Genomic DNA, 14,083 nt, shown 5'->3' with positions numbered 1-14,083 from the left:
CACTTAATTAATAAATTGGCTGGGTATAAAATTGTAAGTCAAACACTATCTTACTCAAAATGGAATCTGTTTTTTTCTGGAATCTGTTAGCATCTACTTTTTATTCTTGGTGTTCTGAAAGTTTTCAATGGTGTATCTATGTGTGGGTCTTTTTGATTCATTTGTTCTCGGCATTCATTGGGCCTGTTGGGGCTCTGGAAACAATACCCCCAAAATATGGCACTTTAACTTGCTGAACTAATGAAGCCGACTCAAGATCTCTCTCTGATCTTCCCTACCTCCCTTTCTCTCTGATCCTCTTTCTGAATGTACACAGAGGGACTCTCTCTGTAATTTTTTCTTGTCTCTCTCTCTTTTTTTTTGAGACAAAGTTTTGCTCTGTCACCCAGGCTGGAGTGCAGCAGTGCGATCTCAGCTCACTGCAACCTCTGCCTCCCCAAACCTCCCACCTCAGACCCCTACCCTCACCACAAGTAGCTGGGACTACAGGTCTGTACCACCACACCTGGCTAATTTTTGTAGAGACAGGGTTTTGCCATGTTGCCAAGGCTGACCTGGAACTCCTGGGGTCAAGCAGTCCTTCTGCCTCTGGCTTCCAAAGTGTTGAGATTAAAGGTGTGATCCACCGTGCTGGGCCTGGAATTTTCTTAGTTGACCCAGAAAACTTCTTTCCAAAAGAAGCGCAGTTGCCTTAAGACTCCTTCCCTAGGAATCTCACCAACTAACCAGGAAAGATTAATCACTGGGGAGAAGAGACAGGGAGCCATCACCACACCCACATAGACTATTAATTTATTCTTCTGAGAGTAGCAAGAAGAGATTACCTAGTTGACTTAATCTGCATAATAAGACAACTTTTGTTCACAGTGGAGTTCTACCTCTAGCCTTCTACCACCTCCCCTAGAGCTCAGAGAAACTTTTTCCCAGGCCATTGTTGTTTGTGCTCATTCATTTCCCCTGAAAATAATTTACTCCCACACCCATCATTCTCCATCTCCCCTTGCCCTATGAAGAAGGATATAAAACCCTCATTGGGTTATTGAGTAATCATTCTCATGGGATTTCCCTGTGCTTAGGCATGTTAAATAATTTTTCCCCCTCAACGATCCTTGTTTTGATGTTAAATAAATTTTGTATGTCTTTTTCTCCTATTAATCTGTCTATTTTTCAGTTCATTTTCAGTGAACCTTCAATGGATAGAGAGGAGGCTTTCCCCCACCCCTACAGGCCATATCAATCAAAGACACACATGTCCTTCTTCGTTTTAGAAAATTCTAGCCCGGCACAGTGGCTCATGCCTGTAATCCCAGCACTTTGGGAGACCGAGATGGGTGGATCACAAGGTCAGGAGTTTGAGACACGCCAACATGGTGAAACCCCGTCTCTACTAAAATTACAAAAATTAGCTGGGCATGGTGGCAGGCTCCTGTAGTCCTAGCTACTCAGGAAGCTGAGGCAGGAGAATCGCTTGAACCAGGGAGGCAGAGGTTGCAGTAAGCTGAGATCACGCCACTATACTGCAGCCTGGGTGACAGAGCAAGACTCTGTCTCAAAAAAAAAAGAAATTCTACAACTGTTTTTTTTCTTTTGAGATAAGGTCTCACCTTGTCACCCAGGCTAGAGTGCAGTGGCCTGATCTCAGCTCACTGTAGCCTTGATCTCCTGGGCTCAAGCAATCCTCCCACCTCAGCCCCTCGAGTAGCTAGGACTGCAGGTGTGCACTACCCGGCCAGCTAATTTTTGTAGAGACGGAGTTTTGCCATGTTGCCAAGGCTGTTCTTGAACTCCTGAGCTCAGATCTGCCCACCTTGGCCTCCCAAAGTGCTGGGATTACAGGTGTGAGCTGCCATGCACAGCCTTCTACTATCCTTTTAAAACTTCTGTTGAGGTTCAGAAAATGATAACCCAAAATATGATACTTTGACATGATGAGTGCTTTGAATTAAAGAAAATTGAAAGGCCTAAAAAATAAGCTGCAGAATCAAGATCTCTTTCTGACCTTCCTCCAGCCCCATCTTTCTGATCTTTCTGGAAGCACTGGGATGGGCTCTCTCTAGAAGTTCCTTTATCTTACTTAAAAAAAAAAAAAAAAAAAAAAAAAAAAAAGTCTGAAGGAAATGTAATGATCTTAAAACCCCCTCCTAGGAATCTCATCAAATAACCAGGGAAGATTAACCACTAAAAGTTGTTACCACACCTGGACAGAGTTTTCATCTGTTCTTCTGAGGGCAGTTCCCAGAGATTACCTAAGAAACTTTATCTGCATAAGACAACCTTTGTTCTTGCATAGTTTCACTCCTCGCCTTCCATGTTAGTCCCTTCCAGCTTTCAAAGACAATCATTTATAAAATAATGTCTGCCTCGCAGGTTCATATATCACTCCCTTATGAAGAGAATATTTAAGCCTTAACCATCTGTCTTCTCTTTGAGTCTCATATTTTGTGTATGGCTCCTATGTTTATGCACATTAAATGAATTTCTATGTATTTTTCTCATATTAATCTGTCCATGATTAGATCATTCCAGCAAACTTTCAGAGTTGGTAGAAGGCAAAGTTTTGCCTCTTCAACACTGTGTTTCCTTTCTTTTGTTTTAATGTTTTTCTCTTTTTGGAATTCCTGTCTTTTAGATCTCAAATCTTTATATCACCACTTTAGACCTTTTGTCTTTTTTTTTTTTTTTAAATCACATTTTACATTTCTTTTCAAATCTATACTTGGGAGATTTCTTTGACTTCATTATTTAACGTCATCATTATTTTGGCAACCATATTTTTAATTTCAAAAAGCTCTTTCTTGTTCTCTGATTGTTTCTTTTTCATAACATCCTCTTCTTGTTTTGTCACTGTGACATATTTTCCTTAGTTTTCTCTGAGATTTTTAGAAGTTATTGTTCATTTGTTCAATCCTTTTTTTTCCCCATGAATTATTTTTGTTTCCTCTAAAATTGTGTTTGTCTGTTGGTTTATTTTTCCTTTTTCCTATTGCAGACTTTCCTCTCACGTCTGTTTACTCTTGGCTTTTCATTTCTGTTTAAGACTGAGGCAATAAGGAGGCTAATAGAAAATCTTAAGAACATAGGGAGAGCTTCTCCACTGTCAGGGAATGTTGATAATAGGTCATTCTTTTTGTTGAGAGTCCTTAAAGGCAGGAATGCAGAGGGCTTCACTCTGGACTTCCAAATCCCATATTGGCTGCCCTAGTTCTCCACAGGCAGTCTATACAGTCTCTTCAGAGACACACTCTCAGTGTTTTACATAGAGGAGGTGATTGACACTTGTCTATACAAGCACAGGTGTCAACTGTTGCACGTATAGAACTTTAATGGGTTTCAGCCCCATTTTCCATTCCTGCTATCTAAGATCCTTTTAGTTTCCAGACTAAGATCACCTCTCACCTTCTGTGGAGAGACCTTGAGCTCTTAGCTGCAGCTCACTCCACCCTGCTGTATTAGCCAATATTCATGAAGCTATTTCTGTTTCCAAGAAATTTGTTGAAATCTCTGTCTGCTGAAAGCAGATTCCTATGTTCTTCTTTATTGTAGGCTTATGCCGTTTTAATTCCTGAGCTAGAAGATTCCTGAACTTAAATTGCCATATGGTACTCTATAATATGGTTGTATGTTAAATTATAACAAATGTATAAACAGTGTTATGATAAAGATCCTGGTAGCTAGATCGTTACACACATCTATGACTTTTTATTTAGAATAAATTGTGAGAAAAAAATTACTGCATTAAAATGGAAGCAGTTGTGTTTTAAAATGAATTAAACATGCATTTACCTTTAGGGTCCAGAAATCCCAGTCACAGGTATATACCAAGATAAATGAAACATAATACCACACAGACACTTATACACAAGTGTTCATAACAAGTTTATTCTATGCATGATGGCTGAAGACTGGAAACAACTCAAATGTTCATCAACTGATGAATGGACAAACAAATTGTTAAACAGTGGTTCCTCCTTATCCACAGTTTTACTTTCTGCAGTTTCAGTTGCCTGCAGTCAACTTTGGTCCAAAAATATTAAGTGGAAAATTCCAGAAATAAACAGTGTCCAAGTTTTAAATTGCATCCTGTTCTGAGTAGTATGATAAAATCTTATGCTGGCCAACTCTGTCCTGCCCAGGATGTGAATAATTTCTTTGTCCAGCGCATGCATACTACATACACTGCCTGTCTGTTAGTCACTTAATAGCCATCTTGGTTATCAGACTGGCCCTCACGGTCTCACAGTATTTGTGTTCAAGGAATCCCTATTTTACTTAATACTGCCCTGAAAGTGCAAGAGTAGTGATAATGGCATATTGTTATAATTGTTCTATTTTATTGTAGTTATTGTTGTTAATCTCTTACTGTGCCTAGTTTGTAAATTAAACTTTATCATAGGTATGTATAATACCTATCTCAGAAGAAGAAAAATTTGAATTTTAGAAGAGGTCCAAAATGGCTGTAGATTAGGCATATGAGTAATAGGCCTACGAATTAAAGCTGAACTGTCACCTGTGAGTCTGGAGTTTGCCAAAATTTAAAACAAAAGAATTTTAAATATATTTGAAATAGAGATGGGGTCCACTATGCTGTCCAGGCTGGTCTCAAACTCCTGGCCATAAGCCATCCTCCCGCCTCAGCCTCCCAAAGTGCTGGGATTACAGGCATGAGCTGCCATGCCCAGCCTTCAGATATTTCACTGACATGTACTTATGGCCACCTTGCCTATCATCAAATGCTAAGCACAGAGGCAGGATAGGATCAATCATCCCTCTCCAGAACCTAAGATGCCTGCATATGCATTAAAACTTTACCCTATACACATCAATAGCATATTATAAGAATGACATCTTTGCTTCACTGCTCCCTCTTTTCATTTCCTATGTTGCAAAACATATAAATACTCTGCCTCCTGTACCCATTTGGGGATGCCTTCTCGGTGTGCCCTGAGTTTGTGTTTCCAATCTATAGTCCTTAAACTTGGCTCACCGTAAAATTAACTTTGATTTTTTTAAAGTTCATGGTGCCTGTTATTTTAACCTTTTGCGTCCACAGATGGCATCTTTGGCAGGATTCTAACAGAATCCATAGACACTCTGGACTCATTCTCTGGGACTCAGCACTTAGTACCAGAATGAACCCGTTGTGTTTGGACTGACTCTGGAGGAACCACTGAGTATACAGGGTGAGTTGCCTGGAATCTGAACCTCTCTCTTTTTTTGGTAGAGGTCTATTTCACTTTATTCTGAGATATTTCCAGAATCACTAAAAGGAGTAGTAAATGCTGGGTTTACTAAATTCTTCCTGTGCTTGTTATTATTATTCTAAATTGCTAGGAAGGAAGAAAGGAAAATGTTAGGTCAACTAAGCATTGCTGCAGGTTAGGGTGGCAGTTTCTTTGATCAGCTGAGTGTTTTCAAAACTTTTTTGTCTGGTCCAACCCTTTACATTCTATATGTGAACAACTGAGACAAAATTGCTGTTAAGATATGGGCCACTTTCTTCCTCCAGCCTGAATATCAGGTATTCTTAGGTGGCTAAAAATCTTGTGGAGGTATTGCAGGAAATCCCTCATGACATGTAGTAGTCCCAAAGAGCTTCACTATCAACAGAAGAACACTTAAATTGCAATAGATCCTCCAGGGAATGCTCATAAAGGTTAGTCATCTCATGTTTGAAGCACCTCACTGCTTCAGCAGGTGCACATCTCCCAAGATGGAGAGGATTAACACCAGGGTAAGAGCCTGAGGAGTGAAGTTCATAAGCAGCACATTTTTGACCCTGAACACGATTAGTTTGTTGCAGACAAGGGAGAAGGGGGGAGTCTCTTTATGTGGACAATTGGAAGAAGCTGGCTCAAAAATTAAACAAAAAGAATGGGATAGTTATTTCCAGGGGTATTTAGAAACTTCTGAAAAAGGGAATGATAAAATTGCTTCCATTCAAGAGGTGAGCTGCAAGATCTTGGAAATTGTTTCTCTACTGCAAAAATTGTCTGAAGTTTCCACTGTCTCACCTCCTCCTCTGACCAGTCTTCTGATCCTCTAGAACCCTCTTATTCTTTGCTTTCAAAACTGCTGGCCACTCCCTCTTCCACCACCCACAGAAGTTTTGACACCATGTGTTAAAGAAAAGCCTAACCCACAGGGAAAACCTTCAGTGGCCTATACTTCCTGGACCAAGGCAGAACTTAGAGCTCTTACTAAGAAATTTCCAGATCCCACCTAGAATACTATTGGTTTTACTAAGGAGTTTAGTCTAGCTGTAAGAAATTATGAATCTTGGCCATTTAGCTCTGTGTCAGTTGGTTCACGTTAGTATCTGAAAGAAAAGCAAGGGAATGGGTGTCAAAGGCTGACTGGAAAGATCCACGAAACAATTTTCTTTTTTTTTTTCTTTTAAAGTTAAGATTTCACTTGCTGCCCAGGCTGGAGTGCAGTGGTGTGAGTGTGATTATGAATCACTGCAGTCTTGAACTCCTGGGTTCAAATGGTCCTCCCACCTCAGCCTCTTGAGTACCTGGGACTACAGGCACACACACCAGGCATGCACACCTGGCTAGCTTTTTAAAATTTTAAAATTTTTTTGTAGAGATGTGGTCCTACTATGTTGCCTAGGCTTGTCTCTAACTCTTGGCCTCAAGTGATTCTCCTGCATTGGTCTCCCAAGTTGCTGGGATTAAAGGCATGAGCCACCACACCCGGCCTGAAAAACTATCTTCTTAAACGAACAGCTGCAGACCAAGCAAAAGCTTGAGAACTCACAAACCATTTAGCCTAAGCAATTCCCCTGATAGTTCCTAAGACCACTGACTGGTCTAAAGTCTGGCAATGTAAGCAAAAACCAAACAAGATCAAGCTGGACTACTTTGAAAGATTCGAAAAGGTTATTAGACAATATTTGGGAATGAATGAAAAAGTCTAAGGAATCATCCAATGATTCTATTTTAAATTTACCTTCATTAAGGGATTGGATGAGCCATTGGCCATGGTGGTCAAAATACATCAAATAAATTGGGATTCCAGGCCGAAGCGGGCGGATCAGGAGGTCAAGAGATCAAGACCACCTGGCCAACATGGTGAAACCCCGTCTCTACTAAAAATACAAAAATTAGCTGGGCTTGGTGGTGTGCACCTGTAGTCCCAGCTACTTGGGAGGCTGAGGCAGGAGAATTGTTTGAACCCGGGAGGCGGAGGTTGCAGTGAGCTGAGATCCCACCACTGCACTCCAGCCTGGCGCCTGGTGACAGAGCAAGACTTTGTCTCAAAAAAAAATAAATAATAAATTGGGATTCTGTGCATACTTCAGAACTAGTGAAACTTGATGATAAATTGGCCAGTTATACAGAAGAAAAACAACGAAGCCACTAAAATCATGAATTTACAGATTCAACAACTTGCTGCTCAGTTCACCTGATCTAAACAGAGGCCTTGCTTTCAAAAGAAGACTCAGAAATATCTATGTTTGTTGTTATTGCAAGAAACCAGGACATCTAAAGAAAAATTGCAGAATACTGAAATGGTACAGAAACAAAAGAAAGAAAAGGCAAAGAGGGATAGGGACTCCAAGGGAATCAAGAGGGCTTTCCCCCTTCTTTTGCAATACTCTGTGGGAAGTGGAGCTAGGAGCTATGTATATATAAATGGAGAACAAACTAAAGTATTAGTTGACATGGGAGCTATCCTCCTGTTCTCAACCCTACGTTTTTAAAGAATGTTCTTCCTCAGAGTAATCAAACAGTTAAAATGGTAGGGATATCTCCTCAACCGGTGACTATATACAAATCAGAACCTTTGCCTTTCCAACAGGGAAATTTAGATGGACATCCTTCTTTTCTTTTGGAGCCTTCCACACTAATACATCTTATAGAAGGAGATTTTTTTGGAACTTTATAATGCTCATGTTTCCTTTTTCAAAAAGAAGAAAAATGTTTTAAAAAAATAACAAAGAGGATTGACTCAAAATGATAAATCAGAAAATTCAGAACAGATAATCATCCAAATTCAATCATGAAGTATTAAGACAAAAAAAAAAAAAAAGAACTTGAGCCTTTATTTATTTATTTATTTATTTAGAGACAAGAGTCTCACTCTGTCGCCCAGGCTGGAGTGCAGTGGCCTGATCTCAGCTCACTGCAACCTCTCCTCCTGAGTTTAAGCAATTCTCCTCCCTCAGCCTCCCAAGTACCTGGGATTACAGGCACAGAACATCAAGCCCAGCTAATTTTTTTGTATTTTTAGTAGAGATGGGATTTCACCATGTTGGCCAGGCTGGTTTCAAACTCCTGACCTCAAGGGATCCACACCCTCTTGGCCTCCCAAAGTGCTAGGATTATAGGTGTGAGCCACTGCACCTGGCCAACTTCATGCTTCATTAAGCCAAATCTCTAATTATTTACTGTCTGAATCATCCACCAATGTCATAAAAATTTTAACAGCACCCCTATATGGATATGAATGGATCCAAAGAAACCACTTCCCAATATTAAACAATAGTCATCAAAACAGGAAGCTATAATAGGAATAAAATAAATAATCAAATATTTTATTGATAAAGGATGGATAATCTCTTCCACCAGTTCTTGTAATACTCCCATCCTCCCAGTATGAAAACCTAATGGGAAAGGATGGAGATTTGTACAAGATTGGAGAACCGTTAACAAGACTGTGATTCCCCATCTTTCAGTAGTCCCAAATCCCCACACATTCCTTTATTTAATATGCCAGTAAGCAGTGAATTTCACTAACCGACTTATGCAGTATTTTTTGTTTTTTAGCATACCAGTAAATCCTAACAGTCAATATGTGTTTGCCTTTACCTGAGACAGCTGTCAATATACCTGGACTGTTATGCCTCAAGGTTGTGCTGAAAGCCCAACTTATTTTTCAAAATATTAAGGGCTGAGATGGCTTAGCTAAATTTTGAGGAAAATTCCACTCTACTTCAGTATGTGGATGATCTCCTATTACGCTTTTCCATTCTACATGATTATAAAAATGACACCCTGTAGTTGCTGGAACAATTAGATAAATCAAGGCATAAGTTATCTAAAGAAAAGCTCCAGTTTTGCTTAACAGAAATAAAACATTTTGGACATTTAATTTCTAAGGGGGAAATAAATATAAATCCAGATCAAGTAACTGGAATTCCTGCATACCTAACTCCAAAGACTGAAAGACAGCTTAGGAGTGTTTTAGGCTTAGCTGGCTACTGTTAGAGTTGGATACCCAATTTTTCTCTCATGGAACAGCCTTCATATGCATTGTTGAAAGATCAACCTGACCCCATACATTGGATATCATAAAAACAAATAACTATTCAATAAATAAAGGAAAATCTTACAAAGTCCCCTGCTTTGAGCCATCCAAATTATCAGCTACCATTTTTCCTTTTTGTTTAGGGAAGCCATGGCATCATCCTGGGTTTCCAACCCCAAAACACAGAGCAAAATGTAGACTTCTTGGCTATTACAGTCAGCAATAGACTCTATAGCTCAGGGGCTTCCCTTGTTGGAGGGCCATTTCAGGCATTATCATGTTTCTCAAGGCTACTCAAGAGACTGTAATGGAGGCTCCCTTGACTATATATGTACTTCATTCTGCAGAAGCTTTTTTGAATTCACATCATACACAACATTTTTCTGTCAACTGATTGGCTTTATTACAATGTATTTTCACCCTCTGCTCCACACATTACCCTCTCTTGCTGTAATACTCTTAATCTCACAAGTTACTTCTTGAAGCAACTGAGGAGATACCTCATGACTTTATAGAACAGCATACACTCTGTATACTGTATTGTTCTGTTGCTAAAAGAACAGCTTTTGATGCACAGTCAGAATTTACAGGAGACACCACTGCAAAATGCTGATGTTACTTGGTTCACAGATGGATCATATCTAAAGGATAAATTTGAAAAACACCAAATAGGCTATGTCATTGTGTCTCATGTAGACATCGTAGAGAGAAATTTCTTGCCTAAAGTAAAATCAGCACAGTTGGATGGATTAATAGTACTTACCACAGCTTGTCTAACTGGCCAAAAATCAAGTAACTAATATTTATACTCACAGCCATTACACTTTTGGTGCAGCTCATGTCTTTGGAATGTTACAGAAACAGCGAGGCATTTAACCTCCTCTGGACATCCTATTAAACATGGCTCTCAAGTTTCTGATCTTCTGGAAGCCATCCAATTACAAAAAAAAAAAAAAAAAAAAATGGCTATTGTTAAGAGTCCTGGACATTCCAAACACGACTCCCTGGAGTAAAGGAAATCATTTTGCTGATGCTGAGCAAAAAAAGACTGCTTAATGCTAATATCAAATGAAACTGTAGAGATGGCCATGTTTAAAGTGAAGGAGCTCAAGAAAAGGATCCAAAGAAGTCATATGCGAATATGACTAAGGGAGAATGCTTTTCCCCCGACTTGGAAAACATAATATAGACCCAGTGACAGAAAAGCAAATCCCTATTTTGCCTTTGGGATATCAATTTCCTGCATTACAACATGTCCATGAGTTCATTCACTGGGGACCTGAGACAATTGCATGGGGTAAACACTATTACTGGAAACCCTCACCTACGGTAGTTCATAAGGTTTATGCTAAATGTCCAATTTGTCCTATATATAATCCAGGAAAGCCTCTTCTGAATCTGAAGAGCATTTCCCTTTGCCCACCGGACCTTTCAATATTTGACGAATGGATTTTATCTACTCACCTCCAGCTCAGGGTTACAAATATGTATTGGTTATAATTTACATGTTCTCTCATTGGGTTGAAGAATTTCCTTGAGAAAAAGCCACAGTTAAGCAGTAGGAAAATGCTTGATAGAATGGATAATTTCCTTTTGAGGAATTCTTTCCAAATTACATAGTGATGGAGAGCTCATTTCGGTGAATATATAATTCACTCAATGTATAATGTGGCCTATTTTCTAGTATTTTTATTGTATTTACCATCCCCAGTCTTCTGATTGGTGGAATGAACATATCAAAAATGAAACCCAGCTGGAAAATTATTGAAAGCTTTTCTTATTACTTGCCCCAAGCCTCTTCCGTTGGCTTTGCTTAACCTAAGAGCAGCTCCTTCTGAAATAGTACATCAGTTATCCCATGAGATAATTACAGGTTGACCTATGAAAGTGAATGGAAGTTTATATGAACCAACTTTATTGAAAGGAGATATACTCCATTATTGACAAGGCTTAACTAAACTTCTTTCTAAAAAACTAAATTGTAAAAAGAACCTTAAATGCAATAGAGGCAGGGCTTGGGACATTAAGACAAGTTGAGAATGTATTTAATGAAAAATGACATTTACAAGAAAAATTGGTACTTAACAAACTAAGTAGAATAAAAAGAAAACTTCTTTCAGAGGGAAAGTGAGGGTTGAGAAGCTGCATGGAAAGATAATGATGCTATTGCTAAATGGATAAATCAAACTGCCCAGCTAATGAGGGACTGTGTGAAAGCCCAACAATTAGAAAAGCATGGGTTCATACTCAACAGGGTTATTGACCATGCAATCCAGATGGAAGCAGAAATGACCTCTAAAACATGGCCAATAATTTTGGATGCAGAAGCACAAGGTATACATTTATGGAAAACATATGGGCCCTCTTCTTCCTGGAAAATTACTAACAGGGTACATAGCCTGTACTCTTACAGCTTCAGCAACCCACATATATAGTAACCAGAAATATAATGCAGTACAGCTAGTAGAAATAGGGATCATTTTAAATAATACCCTTGTTTTCCCAATGGGCAGTTGATGGGACCATACTAAATAATAACGTTTGGAATCCAATTTCAGTTTTAGGTTGTAAGTAAATTCAGGAAGAATGGTATTGTCCCCAAAACATCTGGAAACCTGAAATCATGGAAACATGGTTCCTAATTTCTACCCCTATTCAAAATAATATATAGGAAAGGGACATTTTTGTTTGGAAGTGAAGACAAATAAGACTGTAAGTGCTTTAGATCTTACTTGAAAGCAGACAGTATTTGATTTAAATTATACTGCCATTTAGTGCACTACTGGATTCATAGGAAAGCTAGCTGTAGATATAATAATGAGGACACTAATAATCAAATATTTTGGGAATTGGAACTCAACCCTATTCAAGTTGTACTCCCAGCAGAAAATGAATGGTGAGTTAAGTAATTAGATATTATAATCATGAGTTAATTACAGTTCTGGATAAATACACTCAGATATACCAAAAATTGCTTTTAAAAGCAAAGGGAGAAGGATGATTATTTGATTAAGCACAAACTATCAAAATGTATGTTCAGAGTTCTTTTCTATATGTTATTTCTTTTCTTCATTGTCTTTAGCTAAATGAACCTCTCAGTTCACTGTATTATTTTTCTAATATTTCTGTTACAAATGTTATAAATGCTACAGAAACTGCAAATGTCATAGAAAGAGGAGAATTCCAGCTAAAATCATGTTACTTCATCAATTTGAACTAACAGCCATAGAATGTAAGTAAAGGCAGTCTTCTATGGCCCATTTTGTCCAACACACTTTCTCCTCTACTCTGACCAAGTGGGGAAGGGCTTCCCATTAACTTTTGTTTAGCTCTAAAGTCCCAAGGTTTAGAAAAGATACCAAGCTGGATATTCCTCCACCTGACTCCTCAAGTCCCCTACCAGAATGACTGATCATGCAATTCATCGTTGCCTCTAAAGAATCTCTCCTAAGGAAGTAATCCTTATTACAATCCTGATCTCATTTCTCCCTATGCTAATGAGAATACATTAGCATAAAACAAGGGACTTTGGCATTCCAGAAGGAAAAATAGGAGCCTTTGCATCTTCACTGGAAAACCAGATGATAGCACTTTATGTAGGGATGAACAATCCATGAGGACGTTACAGAATTCTGATTTGATCCTATATGTTCTCTCATTCTAAACAAACAAGACCTAGGCTCTTCACATTTCTCTCTTTTTTTTTTTTTTAAAGATGGAGTCTCACTCTGTTGCCCAGGCTGGAGTACAATGATGTGATCTCTGCTCACTGTAACCTCCGCCTCCTGAGCTCAAGTGATTTTCCTGCCTCAGCCTCCTGAGTAGCTAGGATTATAGGCACGTGCCACTACACCTGGCTAATTTTTATATTTTGGGTAGAGACGGGGTTTCATCATGTTGGTCAGGCTGATCTTGTACTTCTGACCTCGTGATCCTTCTGCCTTGGTCTCCCAAAGTACTGTGATTAGAGGCATGAGCCATGCGCCTGGTCAAATTTCTTATTATTTGGTCTTCAAAGCCCTCCTTTGGAGGATTCTGACCAAAAGTGAGGAATTGTCAGCAAAAGTAAAATTTGAAAGGAAAAAAATCTGTAAGAGGCCCAATGTAGGTTTGACATACAGGTAACAGAAACTAGGCCTATGAGCTAAAGCTGAGCTCTCTCCTGTGAGGCTGCAGTTTGTTGAATATTTCACCGACATGTACTGATTGCAACCTTGCCTATCAGATGAAACATGAAGGCAGTATAGGATCAATCATCCCTCTCCAAATCCTAAGACACCCATGTACTCCTTAAACTTTTACTCTATATCCATCAGTTACATGTTTGCTTTGTCTTATGTATAATGTCACTAAGCACCAATCAGAATAGTCAGAATATCTTCTTTCAGAGATACAATTTGTAATATATGTATATATACATGAAACTTAATATACAATATGTAAATATATGTAAGATACATTTGCAAACGATGGCTTTACTGCCCCATCTCTCATTTTCTATGACACAAAATGTGTAAGTACTGTGCCTCATGTAACACACTTTAGGATGCATTCTCAGTTTGTACTGTCTGTATTTGTGGGCTATCGTCCTTGAACTTGGCTTAGAATAAAATTAACTTTGCTTTTTAAAGTCTATGGTGGCTGCTATTTTAACCTTTTGAGTCAGCACCTGTGGTATATATAGATATATAGTATCTATGGTGAAAAACATACTATATATAGGTCTCAATACTGTCCTCAGTTTCAGGAATCCACCGGGGAGCTTGGAATGCTTTCCCCCATAGGTAAGAGAGGACTACTCTATATTTAGACAATAGAATGCTGTTCGTAA

The 14,083-nt window shown here is 38.8% G+C and overlaps 1 long non-coding RNA gene across 4 annotated transcripts in view; it reads left to right on the top strand.

Annotated features, from left to right (window-relative positions):
- LOC116530049 overlaps window positions 1-13,011 on the top strand; it is a 41,431-nt gene extending 28,420 nt beyond the window's left edge. For all 4 annotated transcript variants that reach the window (XR_004259802.1, XR_004259804.1, XR_004259803.1 and 1 more), the window contains 2 exons: window positions 5,051-5,180; window positions 12,968-13,011. This is a non-coding gene — a long non-coding RNA (uncharacterized LOC116530049). The remainder of the gene's footprint in view (window positions 1-5,050; window positions 5,181-12,967) is intronic.
- Window positions 13,012-14,083: the final 1,072 nt, after the last annotated feature.

This window comes from Sapajus apella, unplaced genomic scaffold (assembly GCF_009761245.1).
Source record: "Sapajus apella isolate SASKATOON/1434 unplaced genomic scaffold, GSC_monkey_1.0 scaffold64, whole genome shotgun sequence".
Taxonomy (NCBI): domain Eukaryota; kingdom Metazoa; phylum Chordata; class Mammalia; order Primates; family Cebidae; genus Sapajus; species Sapajus apella.
The sequence above is the reverse complement of the archived record's forward strand: the minus strand, read 5'-3'. Positions and strand labels throughout refer to the sequence as shown.